Consider the following 14,050-nt stretch of genomic DNA (forward strand, 5'->3'; position numbering starts at 1 on the left):
AGTTTCTGAGGCAGATAGTGCGTTTGCAATTTGCAATACATGTTCGGCAAAAGTTCGGTGAACTACCGTAATAAGCCTAAAAAAGTTCAACTGTTCAAAAAGTGCAACTTTTTTTAAAAATGTTTAGATTGGGCATATAGTTCATGAATTACGATAGTTTGAAGGAACGCTATAAAATCCTGTGCGCCGACAGCTCCGATTTCGGAGCAAGACGCGAATCTATCGGCATTAGTAAAATACATGCTCACATCCAGTCATCCGCTCACTGCTCTCCATCAAAAATGGCACATCCATCAATAATATTACATAATAACAACTGCTCTGCTTAGATTGTTTAATACATCAACGGGGGGAAAAGCGAGATGAACTCGCGAGTATCATGCTTCCTCCATTGAATTCCATTCAAAGTGTTTTAGCCTTCCCCCTTTCCACTGGTAATAAGGAATTGGCAAGAATAGATCGATATAAATAGATCAACATAATGCAGCACTATCATGCACAGATCAGCCTTAAAACATGTAACGTTAGATATATAACGGAGCGATGTATTTCTACGGAAAGGCTGACTGACGCGGGGCTCATACAATCCCCGCATTTGTTATAGATACGAGTGCTCCGGTGTCTTGCTGGTAGTCAAATATATTTATATATATATACAGCATATGGATGTTACGTGCCTGTTACCTGCCGCTTTCAGTTCTAGTACTTTAGATCTCGCAACCAGGGAAATGCCGACATGTGTTAAAGGGAGCAAGACGCGAATCTACCGGCATTTGACTCATGAGTGAACGGCGAAAATGCCTGGACGGCACAGCTTGGGATTCCATTGAAGTTACAGGGAACTATGTGTGAAAGAGGCTGAAATGATTTCAACATTTGAAGAGTCAGAAGTGTTCTCTTTGTTGTGTTAACAATAGTGATGTAAGTTAGATTTGGTGAGATCACTATGGAATATTAAATCATCAATCTTTGCTCACTACATAGCCTTTCTTACCTTCAGGTGTGCATGAACTACAGGTTATCAACTGTGAAATTATATCTGTTCTCATATCGGTTATCGGCCACAAGAAGCGGGTAAACATCGGTTATCGGTATCGGTTGGAAAAAATGCATATCGTGCATCCCTAGTTTATATACACACACATAGTACAGCTGCTCTGTATGTATATATACTCACACATAGTACAGCTGCTCTGTATGTATATATACACACACATAGTACAGCTGGCTCTGTATGTATATATACTCACACATAGTACAGCTGACTCTGTATGTATATATACACACACATAGTACAGCAGCTCTGTATGTATATATACACACACATAGTACAGCTGCTCTGTATGTATATATACTCACACATAGTACAGCTGACTCTGTATGTTTATATACACACACATAGTACAGCTGCTCTGTATGTATATAGTATATCTCAAAAGTGAGTACACCCTTTAGATTTTTGCAAATATTCTGTTATATCCTTTCAGGGGATAACACTATCCTACTGAAACTTTGATATAACTTAAAGTAGTCAGTGTGCTGCTTGAATAACAGTATAGATTTATTGTCCTTTGAAAATTACTCAGTACACAGCTGTTAATGTCTAAACAGCTGGCAACAAAAGTGAGTACACCCCATAGTGAACATGTCCTAATTGTGCCCAATGATGTTGTTTTCCTGCCTTGGTGTCATGTGACTCGTTAGTGTTACAAGGATTCAGGTGTAAATGATAAGCAGGGCTGTTAAATTTGGTGTTTTGGGCACAATTCTCTCTGAATGCTGGACAACATGGCACCTCATGGCAAGGAACTCTCTGAGCGGCTGAAAAAAAAGATTATTGCGCTTCACAAAGATGGCCTTGGCTATAAGAAGATTGCCAACACCCTGAAAATGAGTTGCAGCACAGAGGCTAAGATCATACAGCGGTTTTCCAGGACAGGTTCCACTCGGAACAGGCCTCGCCAGGGTCGACCAAAGAAGTTGAGTCCACGTGCTCAGCGTCATATCCAGAGGTTGGTTTCCAAAAATAGACGTGCGAGTGCTTCCAGCATTGCTGCAGAGGTTGCAGAAGTGGGATGTCAGCCTGTCAGTGCCCAGACCATACGCCGCACACTGCATCAAATCGGTTTGTATGGCCGTCGCCCCAGACAGAAGCCTCTTCTGAAACCGATGCATAAGAAAGCCCGCAAACAGTTTGCTGAAGACAATGAATCCAAGAACATGAGTTACTGGAACCATGTCCTGTGGTCTGATGAGACCAAAATAATGGGCCGTAGGGCAGTTTTCCAACATGATAATGACCCTAAACACACCTCCAAGATGACAACGGCCTTGCTGAAGAAGCTGAAGGTTAAGGTGATGGACTGGCCAAGTATGTCTCCAGACCTAAACCCAATTGAGCACATGTGGGGCATCCTCAAGAGGAAGGTGGAGGAGTGCAAGGTGTCCAACATCCGTGTGCTCCATGATGTCGTCATGGAGGAGTGGAAGAATATTCCAGAAGCAACCTGTCCAGCTCTGGTGAATTCCATGCCCACTTTTTTTTTTTTTTTTTTTTTGCATAATCACTTTTGTTGCCAGCTGTTTAGACATTAACAGCTGTGTACTGAGTAATTTTCAATGGACAATAAATCTATACTGTTATTCAAGCAGCACACTGACTACTTTAAGTTATATCAAAGTTTCATTAAGATAGTGTTATCCCCTGAAAGGATATGACAGAATATTTGCAAAAATCTAAAGGGTGTACTCACTTTTGCGATATACTGTATATACTCACACATAGTACTGGTACAGCTGGCTCTTCTGGATGAAGATGTCGTTCTCCACGGTGAGGAACTCCACAGCTGTGTTCTTCTCTTTCTCCAGGGCAGACTTCTCCTTCTCCACCATCTTCACCTTGTTCAGCTGAAGACACACACACACACACACACACACACACACACACACACACACACACACACACGAAAAACATTGGGTCCCAATTTGCTGCTGCTAAAGATCTCTGTGAGCCACTAAAACCACGTGCAAAGACCGGTTTGGTAATCTAGTGTCGCCACAAATTGGGTCTGGCCCCAAAAACAAACAAAATGTTCTTATCTTCTGTCCAGACTTCCCCCACCAGAAGAAGAGCTGTGCTCTACGTCAGCCAACAGAGGGTGGCGGTTTGGGGATAGCTTCATTTCAACTGTAGGCGTCAAAACAGATCATGTGACCCCACCCAGGGCATCAACTGTACTTTTTTTTCTGTCTACTACCAGAAGGTGATGACTAAATTCACCAGGCAGTCGGATGATTTTTTACATAATTTTTTTAACCAACACTAAGGCAAAGCTTTAAAAAAAAAAAAAAAACACCACCACCACATTAGCATGACTGCTGCATGACTTAGCGCACTAAGCATCGACCGTGTAACAGCAGGGTTCCCGGTTCGATTCCGGCCACGTCAGACATATCCTGCATGTCATCCCTTCTCTCTCTCTCTCTCTGTCTCACCCATCCTTCCTGTCAAACCTCTACTGTCTCTATCGCAATAAAAAGAAAAATATGAGTGGGACTGCTGCACTCAGAAAAAATTACTTAAAGAAAGATTTAATATATTTATTTATTTTTGACTCCCTGCACATAACGAGTGAGTTCTGACTGGTGATCAGATGGTCATGAGTTCAAATCCCACCTGGTTAAAATCCCCACCACTGACTGGTGTGCCCTTGAGTAAGGCACTCAGCCTTAAGTAACTCCGGGGAGGCTGTCCCTGTCATCTCTAATTATAAGTCGCTTTGGATAAAAGCAGCTGCTAAATGGAGAAAAAATAAAGTAATGTAAATGTAGAACGAACTCCTGTAAGCTTTACATTTCGCACCCATCCCTGTCAAAACACTGCTAGATTCTCCCCCCCCCGCATGTTTTCCGTCATCTCAAGCGGCCGCGTGCAAGTTGTCATCTCATGCTTAGGTGTGTAGTTGAATTTCACAGTTATGCTTCAGTGTAGGTCGTCACCAGAGGCAGCGTTGTGTCTAAGAAAAGCTCCTAACTCAAGGGGTCTGAAGGTCAGGAGAAAGCGTGGCTGAGATGCGCAGAACGTCATGTTTTTTTAATACCACTATTTGCACTTCTGGTTAGACGCCAAACTGCATTTCGTTGTCTGGTACTGTACTCTAATACAATGACAATAAAGTTGAATCTAATCTAATCTGGCAGTTAGTCAAAATCAACCTGTAACCATACTACTGCATTGCACCAGTTCTGTTTTCTAATTAAGATCCTAGTATTCGCAAACCTTTCCTGGCCGCCTGCCAGAGTGGCAGGTAAAGATTGAGGCGTTTGGGCTTCAAAGAACTTGAACTGAACTTGAACTGGGCTGTAAGATTCACTCACAAACATCTGCCTGACAGAGGATCAACAACATTGCAGTCCTCAACACAGCCCTGTCCTGAACACACCACAGCTGACCTCAACACACCACAGCCCTGTCCTCAACACACCACAGCTGACCTCAACACACCACAGCAGACCTCAACACAGCCCTGTCCTCAAGACTGCTGAACACACCACAGCCCTGTCCTCAAGACTGCTGAACACACCACAGCCCTGTCCTCAAGACTCCTGAACACACCACAGCAGTCCTCAACACACCACAGCAGTCCTCAACACGAGTGGAGCAACTGCCATCTTGAGGACCCATCCTCTCAGATCTGTGCTCCTCTGTGGCTCAAGTTGGTAGAGCACGGCGTTAACAACACTTAGGTTGTGGGTTCGATTCCCACTTGGACCGTATATACTGAAAAATGTATGCACTCACTGCAAGTCTCTTTGTATACAAGTGGCATGCCTGGAGAAGGTCAATGGCCCTCTACAAGCGGCAGCTAAATGGCGCATCACCACATTACCTTCTCCCCCCTCTGGTCGTTGAGGAGTTCCACCCGGCGGCTGAGCGTGTGGATGGGCTCCTTGAGGCGGCAGGAGCCGATGATGTCCTCCAGGTACTCCAGCATGCCCTCGTCATGCTCTGTCTGGCCCCGGGGCTTCATCATCGCAATCTGCTCCACCTCGCCCTGCATGGGGACACACACACACACCAGACGCGCCAGACACACACACACACACACACACACACACACACACACACGTTAAGACATGTCTGGGGTCCGTCACACTCTCCAACAGCCATGTTGGGATGAAAGACTGGTAGATTGTATTGACATTATAATCAATCAGTATAATAATCAATCAGTATATAATCAATCATAAGCAGAGTTCAACCTGGTCCTATCGAGAGTCATGGAGAGTAGATTACCAACACAGTGGTGATGGGAACACACATTTTCAGATTTCAGAAAACTATTATTATTTTGATTTTTTTTGCTTAATTCTGCAATCCTTCAACAAGTGAATAAAATATTAAAATGGAGAAAAATCTAAGCACTGAATCTCAAACAGTGAGATGGTTCTTAAAAACTAAATAACATGCTGATACATAATTCCAACTCTTTTTTGCAAAATGATGGGGTGAAATGTCTGATCTTTGTTATGATGGTCCCCCACTGAACCCTCGTTTTCCTCTTTGAAGACAGTCTCTTAGGTCAGTCTTATCTTAGCTGGTCTTATGGGTGTACTCTTTCTTTCTGACAAACCAGAACTTCCATGAAGATGTGGCAACTTTCACTACACCACCAACGCCAGTCACAGATACAACAGCCTTGACAAAACAATGAAAGGTACTGAATTACTATTACGTAGTATTCAATAGATTACTAAATGTCACTGGTAGGAAAGCTGCATAGTTGTAATATAAAAAAATACAATAAATAACTAACAAATATTTATAATTGATGTGCATGACAACATAATAGTCAGGTTCACTATGTTTCAATTTAAACTTTCGTGGGAATTTTTTGGGGATTTGCTAATCTATACATTTTTGGAAAGGGCATTGTATGAGGAATCAGAAAATATATGTTTCCATTTGCACAGATGTCTGAAAGGCGGCCATCTTGGCATTTACAAAGAGGCCGCCATAATACACACGTTTTGTAATATCTTGGCTTCTAAATAAGCTAGAACATTGATTTTAACTGCTAAACCTACATTTTCAGGGTCAATGAATCCAATGGTTGGAGTTACAAAGCAATTTTTTGTATTCTTCTTCTTAAAAAAAAAAAGTATATGGGCACAGGCAGCCATTGCTCTGCAGGATCCATAGGCTAATTGGATCCCCTGCAAAATTGGTACTCCAAACATGAGGATGGCATGCTTAAACCAACAACCACAGACGTCCTCCCAGCCCCAAAGTCCATCATTGAGATGGTACAATGCAAATGCAAAACTGACTGTTCTTCTGGCAGATGTTCATGCAGAGCTAAGAACTTAGCCTGTACCGACATGTGCAGCAGCCAGTGCCAGAACGATGACGATTCCCAAGCTTTGACGCACGAAAGTGATGATGATGAACTAATCTAACAGCCCAGCTCACATTGGCACGCATTGGACTCGCCATTCACATATCACATCACACATAGCATAAACGCTTATACATAGTCAAGAGACACAACCCGCCTGTCATTACACATAGAGTAAATACACATCCCACAAACAGAACAACCAGCACACCATACACTCCCCACATTCCTCCCATTCATTTATTTTGTTTCATTCCCTATTTTTATCATTAAATATGATATACAGAGCTTATTCTCCATGCCGCACCCGCCTTGAAGTCCTGCCTGAGAGCGTTCCTCACTTCCTGTTTGCGCCAACTCAAGATCCCCAAAATCTGGCGAAGAGCCCTAGTTGTTGCGATCCCTAAACCGAATAAGCCTGAAGGGGACCCTAAGAGTTACCGTTCCATCTCTCTGTTATGCATCCCCTTCAAGATCCTCGAGACGGGGCCGTCTTTATAGACCTGACGGCTGCCTACGATACCGTATGGCATCGCGGCCTCACCTGCAAGCTGCTCCGCCTGCTGCCGGGCAGGCACATGGTCAGAATGATCATGGAGCTCATCCGTAACCGCAGCTTTACCCTTACCACCGGTTGCGGACAGCTAAGCAGGCTTCGACGCCTTAAGAACGGCGTCCCTCAGGGATCGGTCCTGGCCCCCCTCCTCTATAATATCTACACCTATGACCTGCCCAACACACTCTCGCGGATGTACGCCTACGCAGACGACCTCGCAGTGGTGTACTCTTCTGGAAATTGGCAGTCTGTGGAGGGGATTCTGAGCCAGGACATGCAGACACTAGTGGCATACTTCCGGAAATGGAGATTGAAGCTTAGCGAGGCAAAGACGGTGTCGGCTGCCTTCCACCTTAACAACAGGGAGGCTAAATGTGAGCTTAGAGTATACCTAGATGGAACTCCCCTGCCATGTTCCGCTGAGCCAATCTATCTCGGCGTGACATTGGACAGGACGCTCACGTTTCGCCGGCACCTCGAGTCACTGCGCGTGAAGTTAACAGCTCGTGTGGCAAACTCCGCGACCATATCCCAGTCGCCGGCCCTGAGCCCCTCGGGATGGACTTGCCAAGGCTATCCTGGGTGAGGCTCAATCGTCTCCGGACCGGCATCGGGCGTTTCCGCTCATCAATGCACAGATGGGGCTTGGCCCCAAATGCGTCGTGCGAGTGTGGCACAGAGGACCAAACCGCAGACCATGTTATCCTGGATTGCCTGGTGTACCACCCACCCAACGGGATGCATGTTCTGTCGGTACTAGATGACGAGACGATGACGTGGCTTCTGGAGGGGTGTCCAGAAATATAGCCCGGGTGAGCCCCTCAACCAGGTCTCGGGGTGGTAAAAGGGTAGCCCCTCGGCCCCGAGCATGGTGGAGTGGAGAGGAAAACAACTACCCATACGCCGAAAGAAGATCATTAAATATGCCATTAGGCTATAGATTTACCTGCCTCTGTATTGCCTTACTGGTTGCTGGCTGTTGCCATAACATCCAAAAATGTATAGATTAGCAAATCCCCCCAAAAAGCCAACAAAAGTTTAAATCATAACATCGAGACTATCCATGGGCGTCAGCAGCTTTTTGAATGTGGGGGGGACACTTATTTTTCGGGGGGTCTGGGGGTCCTCCCCCCGAAATTTTTTAAATAGTAGATTCAATTTCCTGCATTCTGGTGCGTTTTACACCCAAAATAATCTCCCTCTTTCTTTGTTTTTCCTTGGAGCTGGCATGGTCTGCAATTACTGACTACTATTATGTTTTGGTTTAACTCACAGAGGCCTGACACTGACACTTGGCACTTTTTAGGTACTTTATTAAATATGAAGATTCAAAAAGAATCAAAGAGTGAATTAGAAAAGAATGAGGTAACTTTGAGTCAACAAATTGAATAAAAAGTTATGCGGAAACATAAAATATGTACCTAGGCTACTCAGAGCCAATTACAATCAAACTTAGCCCTCTTCAGTGCATTGCAGAACATTCAACTATAACTCAATACAACCTTACTTGCTTTTACTCCATTCTTTCAGAAATGGGGATGCATTGAGCACTTGTTCATATTGTTTTTCTCTAATAGAACATTTTAGAAATAGAAAAATAAATGGAACAGGTGTTTTCTTCTTCTTTTTTAACCCTAGCTCAAGCAATCAGATGCCAAATTGATTCTTTGGGTGGGTGCAATGGCCAAATTAAATAGTGCAAATGCTCAGGGCAATGAACACAGCAGGAGATGCAATAATGACAGGACAGGTAAGCACTGTGAGGTGTTTGTCGCCATTCTGTGCTTTTGATGACATTTCGCCTGTGTCTGTTCTGCATTTAAACATGTCTAACCGCACTAGTAATGCCTAACAAAACTGCTAGCGCCATATAGCTGATCTAGCTCGTATTTGGTTGCTAGTAGGCTATGCTAATTATATTGCTAATACAGAGAATGTCTCATAAGGTGCTAACATTCTTATCAGAAAAGCTGGCTGTGTTTGACCTTGGGAGAACGCAATGTTGCTGTTTGGCCACTCACGGGAAAACTTGGATGACTTTGACTTACTTTTCTCTTCTTAGACATTTTTTTCCCTTATATCCATCTTGGTGGATGATCTAAATATCGTCTTGCCCAGTCTGAATGTTTCGAATCTGCGTGCTGCTGCCGTGTTAAAAACAGAAGTAAAACGCGGAGTGGATTTCTGGATATGGGCAATCCCCTACTCATAAAGTGGAACGGATTTGATTGTGAAGCAATGAAAATAACGCTGACCAGTCATGCAACATATTTTTGATGGCAAATGTGGGGGGGTCCAAACGACCTTGTTTCAAAGGTGGGGGGGACACGTCCCCCCCCAAATATATGGTGGTGACGCCCATGTACTATCTAATGCAGGAGGTTGTCGTGATCATACTGTGGTCTGTGGACTCACGTATGGAAGTAATAGAAAAACAACAATTTCTTAAAGTATAAGTTACACATTTTTATGTGATGATATAAAAATATATATATATATATTTATATATATATATTTTTTATATATATTAAAAAATAGCTTTGTAACTCCAACCATTGGATTCCTTGACCCTGAAAATGTAGGTTTAGCAGTTAAAATGTTCTAGCTTATTTAGAAGCCAAGATATTACAAAACGTGTGTATTATGTAGGGGTGTAACGGATCACGGAAATTCCGTGATCCGTTCGGATCGCCCTCCACGGTTCGGAACGCGTGTGTACCGCGGATCAATTGCAATTTTTTATTTTTATTTTTTACCTTTATTTTACCAGGAAGTCACATTGAGATTAAAACCTCTTTTACAAGAGAGACCTGGCCAAGACAGGGTCAAAATAGTAGCTTAAAAAACAGTTCAGATAACAAGACAGGACATAAGATATATATATATATATATATATATATATATATATATATATATAACATATTCTACACTCAAACATTACATAATTATACTGAAATACACTCAATTTAAATGATAGGAGAGAGGGAGGAGGCGCCTGGTTGCAGCAGTGAATCACTGGGCTCTTTAAAGCAGATGTTTTATGGCACTTTTAACTAAATAATAAAGTGAACCCTTATTTTGAACATGGTATGAAAAAAATGCCTACATTATCAGAAGTTGTTGAGCTACCTTTTTCGTGCCTCCCGTCATAGTTGACAGAGAAGCCAAAGTGTTCCCATACATGGGATTTAAATGACGAAGGAGGCATTTTGAGTTCTTCTCCGCCGAACAACGTAACATGACACACTTGGGCCGCGTTCGTAAATTCGCTTTGAGAGCGCCGGAGCGCACACTGGGTCCGACGTCATAAAGGGACCAAGTAATTTGATTGGACAAGAGGCGTTCCTTGAACGCTGATCAGATTCCAGAGCGGATTTACGAATGCAGCCTTGTTGTTGTGGATTCCCAGCTTCACGTGTAGCGAGCAAACAACGGATTATTTTTCTTTCGCGTTATCAACCTACAAAGCCCGCAACTGTCGCGTCTATCTTTTCATGGCAACTCTACATTGTGATTTACAAGAGATATTAAGTAAGATATTAAGTAATATTATTACTTGTTAACATTTTGCAATTGATCCGCGGTACACATGCGTTCCGAACCGTGGAGGGCGATCCGAACGGATCACGGAATTTCCGTGATCCGTTACACCCCTAACATAGGCTCATCAACTTACCAAGATAAGACAGTAGAACTCCCATTTCCCATAAATACAGCACAACATAGACACAGACACACACAGACACACACAGACACACACACACACACACACACACACACACACACACACACACACACACACAACAACTAAAAGATGCATCATCCTAAACCATGAGGCCAGAGTTGACAGGCAATAGTAACAGTAAGTATCTTGTAGAATCGTCTAGTAAAATAAAATAGAAAAAGAACAACATTCTAGCTCAGTGCAACAAGTGGACTGCCCTGTCCTTTACACTATCTTCAGTCTTCAACAGGCGAGTGGAATTCTCTCAGCTCAAAAACATTCATGAAAATGAAGAACATATTATTCAATGGTACTACGACAAGGAGCAACAATGATCAAACAAACCATATAATATGATGTAATGTCATTAAAAGAGGAAGAACCAATAGATGACATTGGCAATACACGTTGAGAAGCCATTCTGAGGAGGGGGGGGGGGAGAAAATAAATAAATAAATAACCCAAGTGATGTTTATGTGTTGAAATCAAAGGAGCGAAATGAAGAGGGATGTTGGAGCCCACCACACTGAAGCAGCACTGCTAATATTGGGGTTGGGGTCTGTATACTCACGCCAATATTTACGTGCTGCTGAAGCGTAGCGGGCAAAAGGGGGGACCCCCCCTCAGTGACAAACAGCAAACCTCCTTTTGTCCAGTCAACCCCCTTTTTAGTTTTTTATTTATCCACCAAACCCTCCCAAAAATAAACCCCTACAGCCCTACTTTATAGAATCCTGCACCCAGTTGTACAGAGTAACACCAAATAAATCCACATCATCTGGGAATCAAATGGGAAGATTTCTTCCTTAAAATCCTAAAGCAGCAAATGATGGTTCGCACCCTTTTGACATCGTTTCAAACCATGATGCGCTGCTATAGCAGTCTAAGGAATTGAGGAGCATTTTCACATATATATTTTTTTGATTTTCAGAGGCCTTTATCCAAAGTGACTTACAACAAATACATTTGTCTAGGTCAGTGAATCATCTATCCACCAGTCATTGCAAGAAAAAGTAATCTATGGTAGGACCAGGGGCTATTGGCAGTCACAATGCTAGAAGAAGGAAGAATTTTAGAAATTGTAGAGAAAACTGGGGGGTAGAGGGGATGAAGAGGTCCTAGCAGGGACAGTTACAGTGTAGCCTTAACAGTAGGAACACATCCCCTGTCTCTCCATTAGTAAAGGTTAAAAGGTCACAATGACTTGGCTACAGCACATTGCTTTCAGATTCTTATTTACCGTTTGACTGAGGGAGAAAGGAAAAAACAAAGCTGAAAAACTTGGACTGGATGGAACAGTCAGCTGAGGTATGACAAAGTAATTATAAAGTAAAATAAAAAAAATAACACAATAACGTGTATGATTACCTGTAAAATAACACAATAACGTGTATGATTACCTGTAAAATAACACAATAACGTGTATGATTACCTGTAACATGAGGAATCTGTTGTGGTCGAGGTCGATGCCGTGGCTCCTCAGCAGAGCCCCCACCTCCTTGAAGGTGGCCTTCTTGCCACTGACGTGGTAGGCTGAGGTGTTGTCCTTACAGGACGTGGTAGGCTGAGGTGTTGTCCTTACAGGTGGTAGGCTGAGGTGTTGTCCTTACAGGCGGTTCTGTGATAGGCTGAGGTGTTGTCCTTACAGGACGTGGTAGGCTGAGGTGTTGTCCTTACAGGACGTGGTAGGCTGAGGTGTTGTCCTTACAGGACGTGGTAGGCTGAGGTGTTGTCCTTACAGGCGGTTCTGACGTGGTAGGCTGAGGTGTTGTCCTTACAGGTGGTTCTGTGGTAGGCTGAGGTGTTGTCCTTACAGGACGTGGTAGGCTGAGGTGTTGTCCTTACAGGTGGTAGGCTGAGGTGTTGTCCTTACAGGCGGTTCTGTGGTAGGCTGAGGTGTTGTCCTTACAGGCGGTTCTGGACGTGGTAGGCTGAGGTGTTGTCCTTACAGGCGGTTCTGGACGTGGTAGGCTGAGGTGTTGTCCTTACAGGCGGTTCTGGACACATAGAACAACCTCGTAATCATCTCCTTCCTGGCACAACACACAAGAAGATACACACCAGCTTAGATACACACCAGATTAGATACACACCAGTTTAGATACACACCAGCTTAGATACACACCAGCTTAGATACACACCAGCTTAGATACACACCAGCTTAGATACACACCAGCTTAGATACACACCAGGGCCATATTCCACAAAGCTCGATAAAGTTCTAAGCCTCGATAAAGTTCTAAGCCTCGGAAATGTTAGCTTGCGTTCGGTGCCATCAATGTGGCTCAAATAATTCGCTGCTTGGTTGAGCTCCTTCTGAGTCAGATATAATTAGCCTGGTCCCGACCAGGCTAAAACACAGGCTATAGTCATCCGTGCGTCAAAAAAGGCTCACAGGCGGAAACTAAACCCTGAACGAAAGTTCCTCATGTGTCTTTTAGGAAATATTAGTTCCCACTTCACATGAGATAGATAGATTAGATAGTTTGACTGTGTGATAGATAGATAATTTGATATTTTGAAAGTGTGATCGATCGATAGATAGTTTGATTGTGTGATAGATAACTTGATATTTTGAAAGTGTGATAGATAGATAAAGAACAGAGTGTAAAAAAAAAAAGAAGTAATTGTCTCAACTTGCATTGCCGTTATGACAGCGGTCTGGTTGGCGTAGTGGTTAAGGCTGCGGACTCGAGTTCCAAAGGTTGCGAGTTCAAGACTTGACTAAGTCATGTTTTTTTTTTTTTTACATTTTACCGAAGATTTCATGCAAAGGCTTCAAACACCATTGTAATCGTGTCAGTTCTTGTAAATTAGCCTGCACCATAATTTTATAGCCTACATACTTTTTTAAATGAGATTTTAGATTAGATTCAGACAACAAAATGCAGTAAAAAGTGCGTCTGAAGAGGGATTTGAACCACCGATATAAAATGACGAATAAATCCTATGGCAGCGGTCGATACCACTAGGCCATTGTGGCGATATGACGGTTTGTAGCCTGCTGCTGATATCACCACAGTAGTAAATATTCATTTATTAAAATATGAACATATAACAATAACTGGGGCTAGTATGACCTACGCATTTAATCGGTCAGCAATTTCTTGCCAAACCATTTCCCTCGCCTTGTTAATTGCGGCAGTATTGCACTATTTTACATCTTATTTTTCCGTCTTCATAAAAAATCAATAATTCGGAATGCTGCGCAAATGTAGTACCCCTGCAGAGTGAAGTATCTTCATTTCGACAGATCGACTCTTCTGGGCTGCGTATGTCTGCGTGCACGCGCCCATATCGAAGATTTGTAAGCCTGTCTTCTGTGAACACTGATGACACAAGGCTGATCCTCATTCGAGGAATCACCTGAGG

The 14,050-nt window shown here is 43.2% G+C and overlaps 1 pseudogene across 1 annotated transcript in view; it reads right to left on the minus strand.

Annotated features, from left to right (window-relative positions):
- LOC308169069 (structural maintenance of chromosomes protein 4-like) overlaps positions 1-12,704 on the minus strand; it is a 71,515-nt pseudogene extending 58,811 nt beyond the window's left edge. Inside the window, exons 1-4 of the transcript XR_013938058.1 lie at positions 12,628-12,704; positions 12,111-12,198; positions 4,890-5,054; positions 2,780-2,907 (exon numbers count right to left, since the gene is read on the minus strand). The product of XR_013938058.1 is annotated as a structural maintenance of chromosomes protein 4-like (transcript). The remainder of the gene's footprint in view (positions 1-2,779; positions 2,908-4,889; positions 5,055-12,110; positions 12,199-12,627) is intronic.
- Between the last annotated feature and the right edge of the window lie 1,346 nt (positions 12,705-14,050).

The sequence above is a fragment of the Nansenia antarctica genome (assembly GCF_963989245.1).
Source record: "Nansenia antarctica genome assembly, chromosome: 12".
Lineage (NCBI taxonomy): Eukaryota > Metazoa > Chordata > Actinopteri > Argentiniformes > Microstomatidae > Nansenia > Nansenia antarctica.